At 40.4% G+C, this 18,238-nt stretch overlaps 1 protein-coding gene across 3 annotated transcripts in view; it reads left to right on the top strand.

Moving 5' to 3' along the window:
- The window catches only part of cdh11 (cadherin 11, type 2, OB-cadherin (osteoblast)), a 139,431-nt gene that overhangs the window by 1,654 nt on the left and 119,539 nt on the right, over window positions 1-18,238 (top strand). The gene's annotated exons all lie outside the window — the stretch shown is intronic.

Here is an 18,238-nt window from a genome sequence, read left to right as displayed (position 1 = left end):
TATTTGTGTGCGGATGAAATATTTGCCAGTTTTCAAGCATCTTTTTTATTCATTGTACAGAAGGTTTCACATCTGGCCCTTATCCTCTCACACAGTGGCAATTTGAAAATAACCCTCCACCCCCAGCCCCCGATTTTGCCACCCATCCCTTTTCCTGTCCCCCTGTTCTCCATTCTTCATTTCTCCCCTTCGCTGACTATGTGCCTGTTCTCTGGTCTTGTGGGAGCCATTGAGAAAATCATTTGCTGCTGTTGTATTTTATTCGGGCGAGCAGATTCTCACACCAGCAAGCCTTTTCTTTTCTCACAGCGCTTTCAAATAAAAAGGCTTTGGTCAACAGCTGCAACACAGACACTAAAAAATACTTATAAAACATAGAAGAACAGAATCTGTCAGAGGTCTACCCTCCAAACACTCTCCAATCATGGATATCTTTAATACTTATTTATGATCTTCAGATTTTTGTTCCATTTTGACCCCAGAAATGTGGAGTGCTGTCTAATTAATTGATGAAGACAGAGTAACAACATTTTTTACTATAACAGTACGTCTTGCCGTTACTTAATCCAGACAAAGATACTGAAGGAATGGGCTGATTTTTCAAATTCTGGTTAACAACTTGTTAACCATTTTAGATATCAGTAGATGTCTTCTTGTGGACGTTTTTTCTACTTTCTGAATAAGTCTTCAACAACATTTAGAAACAGATAAGATACAAGTACATGATTATCTGTTCCTCCCACAGTCATGTAGTCATTTTCCCAGCACAGTTAGATTGCAGAACACCAGTTGGATAGGAAAATCAGGCTTGACATTTATCATTCTTTGCATTTTGTCCATCAGCTGAATAAACCAAGTCAATGATCACGGAGGCTTGTTTTTAACCAGCAGGTAGCTTCTCATTTTGGTGTTTGGGTCAGTTCACCAATTCTCCACTAATGTAATCTCATGTATTGTCTAATCTCTTTGTATATTATTAACAAAAGATTTAACATTTTCATTGATGGTGCCTCCCAAGGTGGGTAAAAGCTGACACAAGGTAGCAAACACTGTGACCCAATGCTCACAAACACTGACACCTATTGACAAGTTCAACAAACACGAGAGTAATATGTGTGTGTATGGCAGAGCAAATCTGTAAAAAGTATGCATTATAATTCCTTCTCGATGTATTTTACAAAGCCACCTTTGAAGAAGGTCAAATATAAAACTTACTTCAAAGCCAGGGGCTAAATAAAATCAATCAGATTGGTAATTCAGCCTTTAACTTCCCCAATTTACAATTATCAATTAAAAACCCAGAGTGATCAACTTCTACTAATTCTTTCTCTTTCTGTGGTTTTACTCAGATACTTGTTTGAAGTCATCTGGTAGGCATCTGGAGGCAGAGAAAAAATACAGGACATGTGATGAATCTTAGAGGATGTGGTGCGCTGAGCAGAAACAACAGCGTACATGATCAGAGGAGCAGATTTGAGTTTGAAAAAAAGGAAGTGACTCTCATCAGGATGTGAGGAGAAGATGAGGGCAGCGTGTCGTCTATCAGTAATATGTTTCATTTAGTCATCTTGTATGGGAGTCGCTGCTGTCTGAGCTGGAAAAAAAAACACTATGAGAAGCTGTCCGTCTTCACTTAGATATGTGAGGAGAGAACGGTTCCAGTTTTCAGTTTAATGTCTGGAGGCAAGACAGGCACTTCAGAACCCTCACCCACATCTTCATGCTGTACTTAAACCGAACCGAATGCAGAAACGGAGGTTGGATGACAGGAAAAAGTGGGGTGGAGGGAGAGGCATCAGCTCCTTCGCTGATGTTCAGCTGAGAAGTTGCACAAAATGTAACAGAGAAATGTCATCCGATTTTCTAAGAGCTGTTTCAGGAACTTGGCAAGGCAAATACTCTGCAGTATTACTTACAGTTAGCAAAGTGCCTACATGTCAGTCTGTATTTCTGCAGTAATATTGACTGAGGGAGTGGAAAAAAAGGCATATTAAAATAAAAATTCTTAGCTTCACTTTTGACTTCTTTTTTTTTTTTTTTTGCTGGCCAATTATGACATTTCTCAGTCTTTTGTATTTGAGCTTTTCTTAAAACATTCAAAGACTTCAGAGCCAAATTAACAAGCTCTTAAAATGACTGAGACTAAATTTCTTAAAAGTAAAGACAAACAACCTTGCCTTGTTTAATGAGTCTAAAGTCTGCAAACACAACCAACACTTACTAATGAGAGCAAAAATAGTTGGATTATTATAAGTTATTACGCTATAATCTAATAGATAAAGGAAAGAGAACAGAAAGTAGACTTTGAGCATGTTGAACCTTACCCAGGTACCGATAGAGGGAGCTGTTGGGCTGTGCTCTTCTGCTCTGGTTGTTTTCCTTCTTTCTGCGCTTTCTTTCTAATTCTTTACCAATCTCCCTCTCTCAGAGTGCCGGTCAGGGAGATGGAGAGGTAGTTAGGCTCCCCAGGGATACAGGATTCAATCTGCACGAACTGCCCCGAACTCTCTCACACACACACACACACACACACAAATCTAGTCTGTCTAGATAAGCTTGTCTACTGTGAATGGTTTCTGTTACCTTCACATTCACATTACCTCCCAGTGAGAGGCGATAGGAGGCAGAGGGGGTCTTTTCAAGGGGAATTGAGTTCTGCTGCTGCAGTTCTTTATTTTGTTTTCCTGCCATATCTGAGTCCACAGCTCTGACAGAAAGCAGACTCGGAGTTACACAGCGGCTTCTGTTTCCCTTCCATTGGTGGAGCAGTTAGTGGAATCTGTGCTTACCACGTTTTAAAAACCACCAACATGTTTCATCTTTTAACTGGAAGGATAGAAGCCTCCAGTTAAAAGACCTGTTTAGACTCTACAAGAACTGAACCGTCTTGGATTAAAAGTTCTTCCACCTCAAATTCAACACATCATCTGAGCCTATTTTTATAACTATTTTGTAATTGGTCAACAATCTGAAGTTGCCATGCCCAGTGTGGAAAACAGAAATGTTGTCATTCCAGCATACGTATGAGTTTGCCCTGTGGTTCTTGCCACCTCAAATGAACACACACATTTCTTTTTTTTTTTTTTTTTTTCACAGTATGGATAGACCTTAAAGTCTCCCCCTCCCCCACCTGTTGATGTGTAATGCTGGTCGGATAGTTGACCCTTACCTACAAGACAGACCAATTTAGCATTTAAAGTTAAGTTAAAGTTAAGAAATATCTTTGTTGCGAAAACCTTGGTCAGCCACAGCATGTAAACTAAAGAAATGCTGCAGCTGATTTAAAACTACTGTTGGAAATCTATGAGCAACTTGGCTGTTAAAATAGCAGTAGAGCTGCTGGAGCAAATAGTCCAACTAAAGTCTGTATATCCAGGTCCAAATAACAACAAATATGTTTAACTGATATTGTACATGTATTAATAAACATGTATGTTATCTAAGCAAAAGTAGGAATAATTGTTGCTTCTCTCAATAATGTAAAGTTTCTTAACAATTGTTGTCTAAACAAAAAAACAGATTTTTACCCAAGGTCAAACTGAGGGAATTTCCTACTGGCCCGTGCCTTGAACAGATACATGTCAGGTAGATGTTGCACTGATTATAATATCCGGTTTGCAGTAGAGTGGGATTATATGTCTAATCCTTGGTTTCAGTCAGATTAAATGACAGAGTCAGTAATTAGTGTTTTTGACCTCTACTCCTTTTGGGGAAAAGGAGAAAAGGAAGACTGATTTGTCTTATGTTAATGAGGGCGGGTAAATGATTTTCTGCTCATTCTTTTATGTCAACACAAACCATCTTTTTTTTGTTGACACATACCATACTTCTCTTTCTGTAATGGCTTCAGTTTCCTTGGCCTCCAGCATGAAGTTTGTTTGTTTTTTCTTCTCTTTTCTGGCGCTCATGTGGTTTTAATTATTCCCCCGTGTTCTTCATGCCAGCAACCTGAAATTACAGCCCACGAGTGGAAGTTCATGCACTTCCTTTTTTCCTTTCCTGCTTCATAGCTGGGAATGAGTCCAATTTCTGAGAGCATGGAAAGGACAAGAAATTAATCATATGAAGCAAAAATCAGCAAACTGGAAAATGTGTTTAATTTGCTGAACACGATCAAATAAAGCAGAAGCGTGATTTTTTTTTTGTAAAGCTGTCCCATGCCTGCATTAAGTGATAAGCAAAGTCACACTGAAGTCAAACAGAGCTGCGAGACAGGAAGCCGTGGTGCAAACGATCCGGCAAAGCTGGGAAGATGGCACTTAGAGCAATGAAACGACATTATCACACCAGAGATAAAACGTGTTGGTTCTCGGTATTTTTAAAAGGTGTCGGTTCTCCTGAAGCGGCCGAGGTGTGCTTTACAGTTTGGCTGAACTTTTCTCCGCAAAGAATGAGTGGGACAGGTTGTGTGGATTTATTGCCAAGGGACGAGGCGACGAGGCTGTGGTGCGAATGCAATAACACAGCGTCCCGGGTCGATATTAATTCAGAATTAACGAGTGATTTCATTGACTGCACTATTGATGATCAGAAAACAGCTCGGACAGAACATTGATCCAAGTACAATGAAAACCAATTACTCCAGATAGGGAGGGAATATTGATCAGTGCAGAATGTGTGCATACAAAAGTTCCCTAACTCAGAAAACGTATGCCCCTGAATAAAAGCCTGTGTATTCCTGAAGTTTTTCCACTGGTGTTAAGGGTGCTGTGTGTTTTTTTTTTGGATCTGTGTGTGTGGAGCAGATCTGAGTTAGCCCGGGTAATTTGCCGTTTGGTGCTGTCAGGTGGTGGCTCATCTCATGACACTAGTCATATGAGGGACATGAAAAGCAAGGTTGTTTCTTCATGGGCAATTTTAACCACATTTGTGCGTCGGTACATGCTATTCAGCTGAAGGTCATAAAGAAAGTTCATTTCTCAATTATGAAAAATGAACTTTCTTCTTGAGGTCTTTTGTTATTTTTTTTTTATATATCTTTAGCTTCCTGTTGTCATTTCGATTACTCCGGATTGGGGTCACCAAGATTTTGTTTCTTTTTCTGAAAGACCAATTAATATTTCACAGTTGAAAAGCCATGTGCTTTGACAAGCTTTTCTGAAGAACAGTGAAGTGAGTGCAAAAGAGAGAAAGACAGAGGAGGAGAGGCGAGTTTCTGTGTGCGGGTCAAGGAGAGATTTAATGAGTCATTTTCTTCTCGTTATTCTCTACAATAATTAACTGTGTGCAAGCACGTGGCTGTGTGTTCATTTTCTCTTTTGCCTCCACCAGCGGGGCGGTCATTCATAATGGCTTCAGCCTCTCAATCTGACTCATTTTTAGCAAAAATATTTCAGAACATTATAATGCAAATGGCTGAATTTACACATTTATTGTAGATGGGGTAAAACAAAAGCCGAGCAGCTTTGTCCAAGTTCAGCCTATGCAGGAACTAGATGACCATCTTGTTCAGATGTTCAAATTTACGATGGAATAATCCTGAGCTAAATTCACACAAACTAGTTCATATTAGTTTTTCTGTTTTCACAACATAAAGTCTTCAGATTAAGCTGTTAAGTCTTGGAGGGCAATGATTAGAATATTTTTTACATCATTTTATTTTAGTTTAACTGTGGCATAAACAATAGATAAAAGATAAGGACAAGCTCATAATGTTTAATAAAACTACATAAAAACAATCATACTTAATTTATAATGCATAGAATATTGTCTGTCTATATTGTCTTTAAGACCATTTTTTTTGCCACGAGTAAAGTTGATAAGGAAATCTTCAAACACCTTTAATCACAAAAGTTAATGGCAAAATTTGTGATGTTGTTGTATTTGTACTTACTTTTATGTGCAATGGAAAAATGTATTCATTTTAGTTTTTCCGCTAAGTTGGGAAACATATGTCGCAAGCAACCCAACCATCCACTGCACAGACAAACAGCAATTTCATTATCTCCACCTTCCACGAGGGTCTTCCAGATTTTCTTGTCGCTGTTTCTAGTGACAATAAAAATACCATTCAAAAGGCCCCAGAAACTTACCAGGCAAAGTAGACCAGGTCAAAGAACAAGAAGAAGAAAATACCAATGCTGCTTGTTTAGAGGAGACCATAGAGAAACAAAAACTGCCTTGATGAGAAATCACCAAGTCTTTCGTTTTTTCTTTTGACTAGAAGGTTGAGAAACCATTGCATTTTATGTCCACCTACTATGGTGTGAAACCTCTATACCTGCATAGTTCAGCAGACCCCCCCCCCCCCCCCCCCACCAAAAATAAAAAAAGTCACTATTTGCACACAAGCATGTGACATGAACCTTACGTTTTTATAGGTTACACTAACAGGTCCATATAAGCACAGTTATCAAAAGAAATACACGTCTGTGTGTGTATGACACACACAGAATATCCTGCCCTCCAGACGAAGTTTTACAAATGGTTCCCCTTAAAGTCTTTCAGTATACAGCAGCTGTTCACTCCAGAATAAAAACTTGGTTGGTAGGTTAAGCTGTGCTCTCGGGTAATAATTAGCGGCAGACTTAAGCTATCACTCTCTTTGGTGTTTATTATTCTGCTACAATATTTAGTGTTTCCCCATCGTTATAGTGGAGCTGCGCCCTGCACCTTTAACAACCCCCTCCCCCCAGATGGTCAAGTTAACAATTATCAAGTTTATTTTCTAAATAAGGTAGATCACTACAAAAATCATTTAAGGTTTTACTATATAAAGCAGGTCCATACTGTCTTTTTACTAAACAGACAAAACAATCTTGTTAATAATTTCATTTTTACAACACTGTCATTTCTGCCTCATGGATGTACCTCTGCAATATTGTGCTCTCTTTATCTCTCACAGTGTGTGTCCGTCCCGACGCACACCAGAAAATATGTCGCACCTGGCAGAACAAGTTAAAATTTCTGTGTCTTTTTAAATGCTGCCAGAGTTGCGAGTAACATCCATTACTCTCCTATGCGATGCTTCAGGCTCCGCACCTTACAAGCAGCAAAAGGGTAATACTCCCCTTTACTGTACAAAACTGATTTTGGTAAGTAAGTAAAACATGTATGTGAGACAGAGAGATGGAAGAAAACAGACAGATGAAGATAGAAAGATGTGGACAGGCAGATAGATATAACTACATTGATAAAGATACATAAGGAATGAAGAAGGAATTATTATAAGTAATGATAATAACAATTATAATAATGTTTTCATAGGAATGTTTAGTGGAAATTGTAGAAATTGATTAAAGCAACCAATTGTTAAACGACATTCTGAGGGGAAACACTGGTGTCTTTGCTGACTGTCAGTCACCTTAAATAACTATTTTATTTTCTACATAAGACTTTCACTTTGCAGATGGAACACAAAGGTGACCTGTACAGACAGACAGTAAATGCCTGATCTGCTTCAGTTCATGCTGTTGTGTGTGTTGTGATGGCTGGCAGATCTATTCTAAACAGGTGTGTGTCTCCTGTATAAGGAGTTTTATTTCACACTGCACATGCTGACACAGGCACACCAGGTGAAAATAGATGTTAAACACACACCGAAAATATGCTGCATAGCTCTCATCTGATTATGATCAGGGTTACATGGATGACTCCGCATCAGAGGAGTGGATAAAGAAACATGCAGATAAACAGACTGATAATTAGTTTTTCTTATAGTGAAAATTCAGAGTGTAAAAGCCTCGCAAGCACAGCCTCGTGGTCAAGATCGCTTGTTATCCGACCATTATTTCTCCTTTTGTTGCTGCTGAACAGGGAAAAACAGAAGTGGGTTTTCAGACATAGCTGCATAATGAGCACTCTCTACATAAAGCTGGAAGGCAGAATGCACAACAAAGTGTAGCAAAGCACCTTCTGAAGTCATGTTTTAGAGGAGGAGCTCAGGAACATAAGTGGCTTAATCACCAGATTACTTGCTTCTGTTCCTCCATTATTTCTTCCTTTATCAACAGCATCTTTTAACTTGTGATCAGGAGAGAAGGATTCTCTAATACATGTGTTCTAAGACTGTTGCAGGATGGATTATTCAGATGAAAAGTGAGTCATAGCAGACAATTTTCCAAGCAGCAGGATGGTTGTCTTTTCCTCTGACAGATTAGCCAATTACAGCAGTATTGTTCAGTTTGGAGTGTTTATAGAAGGTGTGAATATTTAAATATGGGCGTGAATTAGATGAGAAAAAACATTACAGTTTCACCCTATTAACACAAAAATTATGAAGAAAAAAGCAGAAAACAAATCTGTTGCTTTCATTTAAAAAAGCAGCTATTTGGGCGTAGCGTAGCGGTGGACTACATGACCCATATATGAGGGCTTCAGTCCTCGAGGCAGTTGTCCCAGGTTTGAGTCCCGACCCCAAGAACCTGTACTGCATGTCTACTCCTGTCTACACCCACTTCCTGTCTGCCTACTTTCGAAAAAATTAAAAAATAAAGGCCACTATGTCACAAAAATTCTTTTTTTTTTTAAAGCAGCTAATATATCTACTACTGCTAATGACTGATTCACACGGCAGGATTTTTATGCAGATTGTTGACCCGATGTTCCCCTTCCAACATGCCCCGATCATCGGGATGGTTCTTAAGATAACCTTATTAGATATTCCTGCTGTGTGCAGTGTGTTAAGGGTGAACTAGTCTGCTCGGAACATATCCAGCATGGTGGAGTGTCCTGGCCTGATATCTTACTGTGTGGGGTAAGATATCTTACCTGGTATATCTACAATTGTTTTATCGTCATGTGTGGAGTCTCAAGTTTTGAAAATCAACCACCATTTTAAAATCTTGATGTGTGAACCAGGCATAAAATAATATTCAGATCATTGCAGGTATAATAAAATTATATAAAAGATTTAAGTTGTCCGCTTCTTTTTTTTTTTTTTACCATGTCCTGTCCAGCAGTATAGCGCTCAGAATTACTGTCCGAGTGCCAAGAAGAAGCCCAACAGATTTACTATCACAAGTGGAGCATTACGGCTAACACTATAATGCTCTGCTATAGAAGAAAAACTTTATTAGAAACTGCTCTGGAAATATTTCAGTTGCAATGGACAAGGAGACAGAACAAAAAGTGAAAAAAGAAGCAAGCAAGAGAGAGAGGTGGGGCAGAAAGGAAAAAGGGAGATAAGGAGAAAAGAATAAAGGCGAAAAAGAAGGGTGAAGAGATTAAAAGATAACACCCTAGAAGACTGCTTCTACACCTGCAGAAACATACAGGTCCTTCTCAAAAAATTAGCATATTGTGATAAAGTTCATTATTTTCTATAATGTAATGATGAAAATTTAACATTCATATATTTTAGATTCATTGCACACTAACTAAAATATTTCAGGTCTTTTATTGTCTTAATACGGATGATTTTGGCATACAGCTCATGAAAACCCAAAATTCCTATCTCACAAAATTAGCATATTTCATCCGACCGATAAAAGAAAAGTGTTTTTAATACAAAAAACGTCAACCTTCAAATAATCATGTACAGTTATGCACTCAATACTTGGTCGGAAATCCTTTTGCAGAAATGACTGCTTCAATGCGGCGTGGCATGGAGGCAATCAGCCTGTGACACTGCTGAGGTCTTATGGAGGCCCAGGATGCTTCGATAGCGGCCTTTAGCTCATCCAGAGTGTTGGGTCTTGAGTCTCTCAACGTTCTCTTCACAATATCCCACAGATTCTCTATGGGGTTCAGGTCAGGAGAGTTGGCAGGCCAATTGAGCACAGTGATACCATGGTCAGTAAACCATTTACCAGTGGTTTTGGCACTGTGAGCAGGTGCCAGGTCGTGCTGAAAAATGAAATCTTCATCTCCATAAAGCTTTTCAGCAGATGGAAGCATGAAGTGCTCCAAAATCTCCTGATAGCTAGCTGCATTGACCCTGCCCTTGATAAAACACAGTGGACCAACACCAGCAGCTGACACGGCACCCCAGACCATCACTGACTGTGGGTACTTGACACTGGACTTCTGGCATTTTGGCATTTCCTTCTCCCCAGTCTTCCTCCAGACTCTGGCACCTTGATTTCCGAATGACATGCAGAATTTGCTTTCATCCGAAAAAAGTACTTTGGACCACTGAGCAACAGTCCAGTGCTGCTTCTCTGTAGCCCAGGTCAGGCGCTTCTGCTGCTGTTTCTGGTTCAAAAGTGGCTTGACCTGGGGAATGCGGCACCTGTAGCCCATTTCCTGCACACGCCTGTGCACGGTGGCTCTGGATGTTTCTACTCCAGACTCAGTCCACTGCTTCCGCAGGTCCCCCAAGGTCTGGAATCGGCCCTTCTCCACAATCTTCCTCAGGGTCCGGTCACCTCTTCTCGTTGTGCAGCGTTTTCTGCCACACTTTTTCCTTCCCACAGACTTCCCACTGAGGTGCCTTGATACAGCACTCTGGGAACAGCCTATTCGTTCAGAAATGTCTTTCTGTGTCTTACCCTCTTGCTTGAGGGTGTCAATAGTGGCCTTCTGGACAGCAGTCAGGTCGGCAGTCTTACCCATGATTGGGGTTTTGAGTGATGAACCAGGCTGGGAGTTTTAAAGGCCTCAGGAATCTTTTGCAGGTGTTTAGAGTTAACTCGTTGATTCAGATGATTAGGTTCATAGCTCGTTTAGAGACCTTTTTAATGATATGCTAATTTTGTGAGATAGGAATTTTGGGTTTTCATGAGCTGTATGCCAAAATCATCCGTATTAAGACAATAAAAGACCTGTAATATTTCAGTTAGTGTGCAATGAATCTAAAATATATGAATGTTAAATTTTCATCATTACATTATGGAAAATAATGAACTTTATCACAATATGCTAATTTTTTGAGAAGGACCTGTATATAACAACACCATTGTTACCGCATAAGATTTAATTGGTCCCCTTCTTTATTTTGGTACATAGACTTACAGGGTCGGTTCAGATCTCAGATTATGTTGAGTTATCTGTAGGTGAATCCTTACCTGTAGCAGAAAGATGCCATATCACCATGAGCTGGATAAAGTGAATAAATCATCAGGGTGGTGGAATGCTTTGCAAGAGTCTACTGTCTCCTAAATAACCAATTACTAAATTATCAGTCCTCATGCATATTCCCTGGAAACTGTAGATCCTAACATTAACTGTAAGAATTGAAAAACGGCAGCCAACATTTCCAAACACAGTAACAGAACACAGCCAGCTTTGAGCCTTTCTTCCTGCAGTTTATGAAATAAATAACTTGTCAGGACCAATCTAAGTAAAAATAAGCTGACTGTAGTCACCAACTGATTCCTCGCTAATCTTTTTTCTGTTTTGACAAGTTGGAATGAATGATTTGGTTTGGTAGTCTGTCAGTCAGAGCGCTGGTGGTATTTCCTAAACCTTTTTGTACTTTCTACTACTAACAGGGATAGGCTGAGAAGGATTATTGTATATCATTGTTTAACATTAAAGGATTGAATGGGGCATCTGTAAATTAATTTACTGGCTAAAATAGCTGTTAGCCAGCCTGTTTAGAGCACAGAAGAATATTTTTCTGTGTGACATAAATTTATGGGGCCCCTCTGAGCTAATACTGGATTGTTAAACTACGTTTTCCATATCTAGAAAGGTTGAGTATTTTTACCATATGCTAAAAAATGGTTTTAAATTTTTCCAAATTGTACATATATGTTCAATTCATTTGTTCCTGTTCATTTCAGCTTGTTTTGTGGAAAAAATAAATAAATAAAAAGCTGGGAGAAGACCTTTTAACCAGGTGACGGATAATTTTACAGGTTATGAAGCCATAACTTTCAAAATATTTTTTATACCTTGCGTGACAGCCTATGCTTGTGTGTGTTAGTGGAAATTCTCGTTACACTCCTGTACATGTGTTAGAATGAAAAGAAAGCTTCGACACACTGATGCTTTGCACATAACTGCTCCAAACAAAAAGTGATTCATTTTTAAAAAGATGTTCTGAATGCAGTCCACCTTGCATAGTTTATCAGTGTCACAGAGAGAAATTCAAGATGAAGCCTGTTACCATCTCATATTCTAATATTTCAAAGTGAGTCTGTGTGTTTCCAACATTAACCAGTCAGCCTGCTGGCAAGGCTTGCTCTTGGTGTCAAAGTAAAGCTTTGATCACACTGGGACTTATCTACCAGTTCGCATCCACTCCTGTCTCTTTCTCTCTTGTCCTCTCTCTTCCCTCTATCCCTCCTGAATTCTTGTTCTTCTAGTCCCCCCCCCCCCTCTCATCCTTACCGTGACGTGGATGAACACAGCAATATGTTCAGAAAAACAAACCTGGCTGTAGCACAGATGCTTGCAATGCAGTCTCCTTCATGAATATGCAATGTGACGTAAACACTAATAGCGACCTGCTGTGTTGTCATTGAACACGTTTGCTAAATTAGAAGCTAAACGAGTACGAATTACAGATGCCTCTTTGTTCATCGCATAATCAAGAAGTTGACCAAGGAAGCAGCCTCCCTAAGAAATATCTTGTGAGTCAAATGTTCAGCACTGCGAATATGGAGGTGTTCTCTTTAATTCGTGCATAATCCTAAATTTCTTACACACACTTACTAATTTCTTGTAAATACAAATTTGTTTTCTTATCTTCAAGACAGCTTCATAGCAAGCTTGACCTCTTTACCACAATACCCTCCTCTTTTGCCTCAAACTGTCTCATTCAGTTAGTTTCTGTGTGTGTGTGTGTGTGTGTGTGTACTTCTGTCATTTTATCTCTAACCATATGTTGTCAGCCATGATACTTGTCATGGACAAAGTTTGTTTATAGGCATCTAAACAGTGAAACAAGTGGAGCAACTGCATCCCTATTTTCAAAGTTTTAGACTCCCAGGAATCTGATCACTTACTGCAGTCAGTTAATTTTTATTTAACTTGTTTTAACTAGAATAGAAGATAAATATTGGAAAATATTTGTCCCTCCATCCTTCCCTTTCTGTTTGGATTGATAAAATTTGCTCCATGCTGTGCAGTCTTCATTTCAACATGCTTGCATTCAGACCTATCAGTCCACTGCAGTAACACACAAAATCACACACCATGCATTATCTGCTGTTGCAGTAAAGCACCCCACTATTTGCAGGACCAGCAACCCAGTGACCATTTCAAACTAAACCTAAATCTAAGCATCATAAGAAAGGCTTATTAAATCATCATATAGCCCTAAGAGCGAACCGATAAAAAGCACAACTTTATCCTTCTAAGGAACCGAGAAGCCACATATGCCCAGCCTTACCCACTTTATTCCCATAAACTATGATGCTTTACCCAAATTATGCACGCCACTTCCAAACCAATATTCTTTCTTGTAAACAAACTCTCTTACTGAAAATATTAAACAGGAACATCAACTACACCTCAAATTGGGTACTAAAATCATAGCTGCACATGAGGAAATAGATGCTGATTTCATATTGTAGCAATTTTAGGTGCTTTGTCAACTCTGTTGGGAAGGACAAAAAACAAAGTTGATGTCATTTAATTCAATATTGATCTGGGCTATTCTATGTTTTAGATCTGACAGACAGTACCTTAGTTGTGTATTTCATAATTTTTTATTTGCAATTTTGTTGATAAAGTGAAGAGTGAGTTTTTGGTGGTCCTTTCAGATTTGTTCTGTTAATAAAAAACAATCCACTGATGGCAGGAACACTTTTATTTCACTTTGGGTGTACAGGTCCTTCTCAGAATATTAGCATATTGTGATGAAGTTCATTATTTTCCATAATGTCATGATGAAAATTTAACATTCATATATTTTAGATTCATTGCACACTAACTGAAATATTTCAGGTCTTTTATTGTCTTAATACAGATGATTTTGGCATACAGCTCATGAAAACCCAAAATGCCTATCTCACACAATTAGCATATCATTAAAAGGGTCTCTAAACGAGCTATGAACCTAATCATCTGAATCAACGAGTTAACTCTAAACACCTGCAAAAGATTCCTGAGGCCTTTAAAACTCCCAGCCTGGTTCATCACTCAAAACCCCAATCATGGGTAAGACTGCCGACCTGACTGCTGTCCAGAAGGCCACTATTGACACCCTCAAGCAAGAGGGTAAGACACAGAAAGAAATTTCTGAACGAATAGGCTGTTCCCAGAGTGCTGTATCAAGGCACCTCAGTAGGAAGTCTGTGGGAAGGAAAAAGTGTGGCAGAAAACGCTGCACAACGAGAAGAGGTGACCGGACCCTGAGGAAGATTGTGGAGAAGGGCTGATTCCAGACCTTGGGGGACCTGCGGAAGCAGTGGACTGAGTCTGGAGTAGAAACATCCAGAGCCACCGTGCACAGGCGTGTGCAGGAAATGGGCTACAGGTGCCGCATTCCCCAGGTCAAGCCACTTTTGAACCAGAAACAGCAGCAGAAGCGCCTGACATGGGCTGCAGAGAAGCAGCACTGGACTGTTGCTCAGTGGTCCAAAGTACTTTTTTCGGATGAAAGCAAATTCTGCATGTCATTCGGAAATCAAGGTGCCAGAGTCTGGAGGAAGACTGGGGAGAAGGAAATGCCAAAATGCCAGAAGTCCAGTGTCAAGTACCCACAGTCAGTGATGGTCTGGGGTGCCGTGTCAGCTGCTGGTGTTGGTCCACTGTGTTTTATCAAGGGCAGGGTCAATGCAGCTAGCTATCAGGAGATTTTGGAGCACTTCATGCTTCCATCTGCTGAAAAGCTTTATGGAGATGAAGATTTCATTTTTCAGCACGACCTGGCACCTGCTCACAGTGCCAAAACCACTGGTAAATGGTTTACTGACCATGGTATCACTGTGCTCAATTGGCCTGCCAACTCTCCTGACCTGAACCCCATAGAGAATCTGTGGGATATTGTGAAGAGAACGTTGAGAGACTCAAGACCCAACACTCTGGATGAGCTAAAGGCCGCTATCGAAGCATCCTGGGCCTCCATAAGACCTCAGCAGTGCCACAGGCTGATTGCATCCATGCCACGCCGCATGGAAGCAGTCATTTCTGCAAAAGGATTCCCGAGTGCATAATTGTACATGATTATTTGAAGGTTGACGTTTTTTGTATTAAAAACACTTTTCTTTTTTTGGTCGGATGAAATATGCTAATTTTGTGAGATAGGAATTTTGGGTTTTCATGAGCTGTATGCCACAATCATACGTATTAAGACAATAAAAGACCTGAAATATTTCAGTTAGTGTGCAATGAATCTAAAATATATGAATGTTAAATTTTCATCATGACATTATGGAAAATAATGAACTTTATTACAATATGCTAATATTTTGAGAAGGACCTGTATATTTTCCTGAACCCACAAGCTTCATTTGAACATACAGGGGTTGGACAATGAAACTGAAACACCAGTCATTTTAGTGTGGGAGGTTTCATGGCTAAATTGGACCAGCCTGGTAGCCAGTCTTCATTGATTGCACATTGCACCAGTAAGAGCAGAGTGTGAAGGTTCAATTAGCAGGGTAAGAGCACAGTTTTGTTCAAAATATTGAAATGCACACAACATTATGGGTGACATACCAGAGTTCAAAAGAGGACAAATTGTTGGTGCACATCTTGCTGGCGCATCTGTGACCAAGACAGCAAGTCTTTGTGATGTATCAAGAGCCACGGTATCCAGGGTAATGTCAGCATACCACCAAGAAGGACGAACCACATCCAACAGGATTAACTGTGGACGCAAGAGGAAGCTGTCTGAAAGGGATGTTCGGGTGCTAACCCGGATTGTATCCAAAAAACATAAAACCACGGCTGCCCAAATCACGGCAGAATTAAATGTGCACCTCAACTCTCCTGTTTCCACCAGAACTGTCCGTCGGGAGCTCCACAGGGTCAATATACACGGCCGGGCTGCTATAGCCAAACCTTTGGTCACTCATGCCAATGCCAAACGTTGGTTTCAATGGTGCAAGGAGCGCAAATCTTGGGCTGTGGACAATGTGAAACATGTATTGTTCTCTGATGAGTCCACCTTTACTGTTTTCCCCACATCCGGGAGAGTTACGGTGTGGAGAAGCCTCAAAGAAGCGTACCACCCAGACTGTTGCATGCCCAGAGTGAAGCATGGGGGTGGATCAGTGATGGTTCGGGCTGCCATATCATGGCATTCCCTTGGCCCAATACTTGTGCTAGATGGGCGCGTCACTGCCAAGGACTTCCGAACCATTCTTGAGGACCATGTGCATCCAATGGTTCAAACATTGTATCCTGAAGGCGGTGCTGTGTATCAGGATGACAATGCACCAATACACACAGCAAGACTGGTGAAAGATTGGTTTGATGAAAATGAAAGTGAAGTTGAACATCTCCCATGGCCTGCACAGTCACCAGATCTAAATATTATTGAGCCACTTTGGGGTGTTTTGGAGGAGCGAGTCAGGAAACGTTTTCCTCCACCAGTATCACGTAGTGACCTGGCCACTATCCTGCAAGAAGAATGGCTTAAAATCCCTCTGACCACTGTGCAGGACTTGTATATGTCATTCCCAAGACGAATTGACGTTGTATTGGCTGCAAAAGGAGGCCCTACACCATACTAATAAATTATTGTGGTCTAAAACCAGGTGTTTTAGTTTCATTGTCCAACCCCTGTACAGGTCCTTCTCAAAATATTAGCATATTGTGATAAAGTTCATTATTTTCCATAATGTCATGATGAAAATTTAACATTCATATATTTTAGATTCATTGCACACTAACTGAAATATTTCAGGTCTTTTATTGTCTTAATACGGATGATTTTGGCATACAGCTCACGAAAACCCAAAATTCCTATTTCATAAAATTAGCATATTTCATCCGACCAATAAAAGAAAAGTGTTTTTAATTCAAAAAACGTCAACCTTCAAATAATCATGTACAGTTATGCACTCAATACTTGGTCGGGAATCCTTTAGCAGAAATGACTGCTTCAATGCGGCGTGGCATGGAGGCAATCAGCCTGTGGCACTGCTGAGGTCTTATGGAGGCCCAGAATGCTTCGATAGCGGCCTTTAGCTCATCCAGAGTGTTGGGTCTTGAGTCTCTCAACGTTCTCTTCACAATATCCCACAGATTCTCTATGGGGTTCAGGTCAGGAGAGTTGGCAGGCCAATTGAGCACAGTGATACCATGGTCAGTAAACCATTTACCAGTGGTTTTGGCACTGTGAGCAGGTGCCAGGTCGTGCTGAAAAATGAAATCTTCATCTCCATAAAGCTTTTCAGCAGATGGAAGCATGAAGTGCTCCAAAATCTCCTGATAGCTAGCTGCATTGACCCTGCCCTTGATAAAACACAGTGGACCCACACCAGCAGCTGACACAGCACCCCAGACCATCACTGACTGTGGGTACTTGACACTGGACTTCTGGCATTTTGGCATTTCCTTCTCCCCAGTCTTCCTCCAGACTCTGGCACCTTGATTTCCGAATGACATGCAGAATTTGCTTTCATCCGAAAAAAGTACTTTGGACCACTGAGCAACAGTCCAGTGCTGCTTCTCTGTAGCCCAGGTCAGGCGCTTCTGCCGCTGTTTCTGGTTCAAAAGGGGCTTGACCTGGGGAATGCGGCACCTGTAGCCCATTTCCTGCACACGCCTGTGCAAGGTGGCTCTGGATGTTTCTATTCCAGACTCAGTCCACTGCTTCCGCAGGTCCCCCAAGGTCTGGAATCGGCCCTTCTCCACAATCTTCCTCAGGGTCCGGTCACCTCTTCTCGTTGTGCAGCGTTTTCTGCCACACTTTTTCCTTCCCACAGACTTCCCACTGAGGTGCCTTGATACAGCTCTCTGGGAACAGCCTATTTGTTCAGAAATTTCTTTCTGTGTCTTACCCTCTTGCTTGAGGGTGTCAATAGTGGCCTTCTGGACAGCAGTCAGGTCGGCAGTCTTACCCATGATTGGGGTTTTGAGTGATGAACCAGGCTGGGAGTTTTAAAGGCCTCAGGAATCTTTTGCAGGTGTTTAGAGTTAACTCGTTGATTCAGATGATTAGGTTCATAGCTCGTTTAGAGACCCTTTTAATGATATGCTAATTTTGTGAGATAGGAATTTTGGGTTTTCATGAGCTGTATGCCAAAATCATCCGTATTAAGACAATAAAAGACCTGAAATATTTCAGTTAGTGTGCAATGAATCTAAAATATATGAATGTTAAATTTTCATCATGACATTATGGAAAATAATGAACTTTATCACAATATGCTAATATTTTGAGAAGGACCTGTATGTGCAGCAGTGAACAGCTTAAAAAGGAGTCTTATAGACTCATATATATCAATATGAACTT

Source organism: Girardinichthys multiradiatus, chromosome 22 (genome assembly GCF_021462225.1).
Source record: "Girardinichthys multiradiatus isolate DD_20200921_A chromosome 22, DD_fGirMul_XY1, whole genome shotgun sequence".
Classification (NCBI taxonomy): domain Eukaryota; kingdom Metazoa; phylum Chordata; class Actinopteri; order Cyprinodontiformes; family Goodeidae; genus Girardinichthys; species Girardinichthys multiradiatus.
Note: the sequence above shows the minus strand (reverse complement) of the source record. Positions and strands in the feature narration are given on the sequence as shown.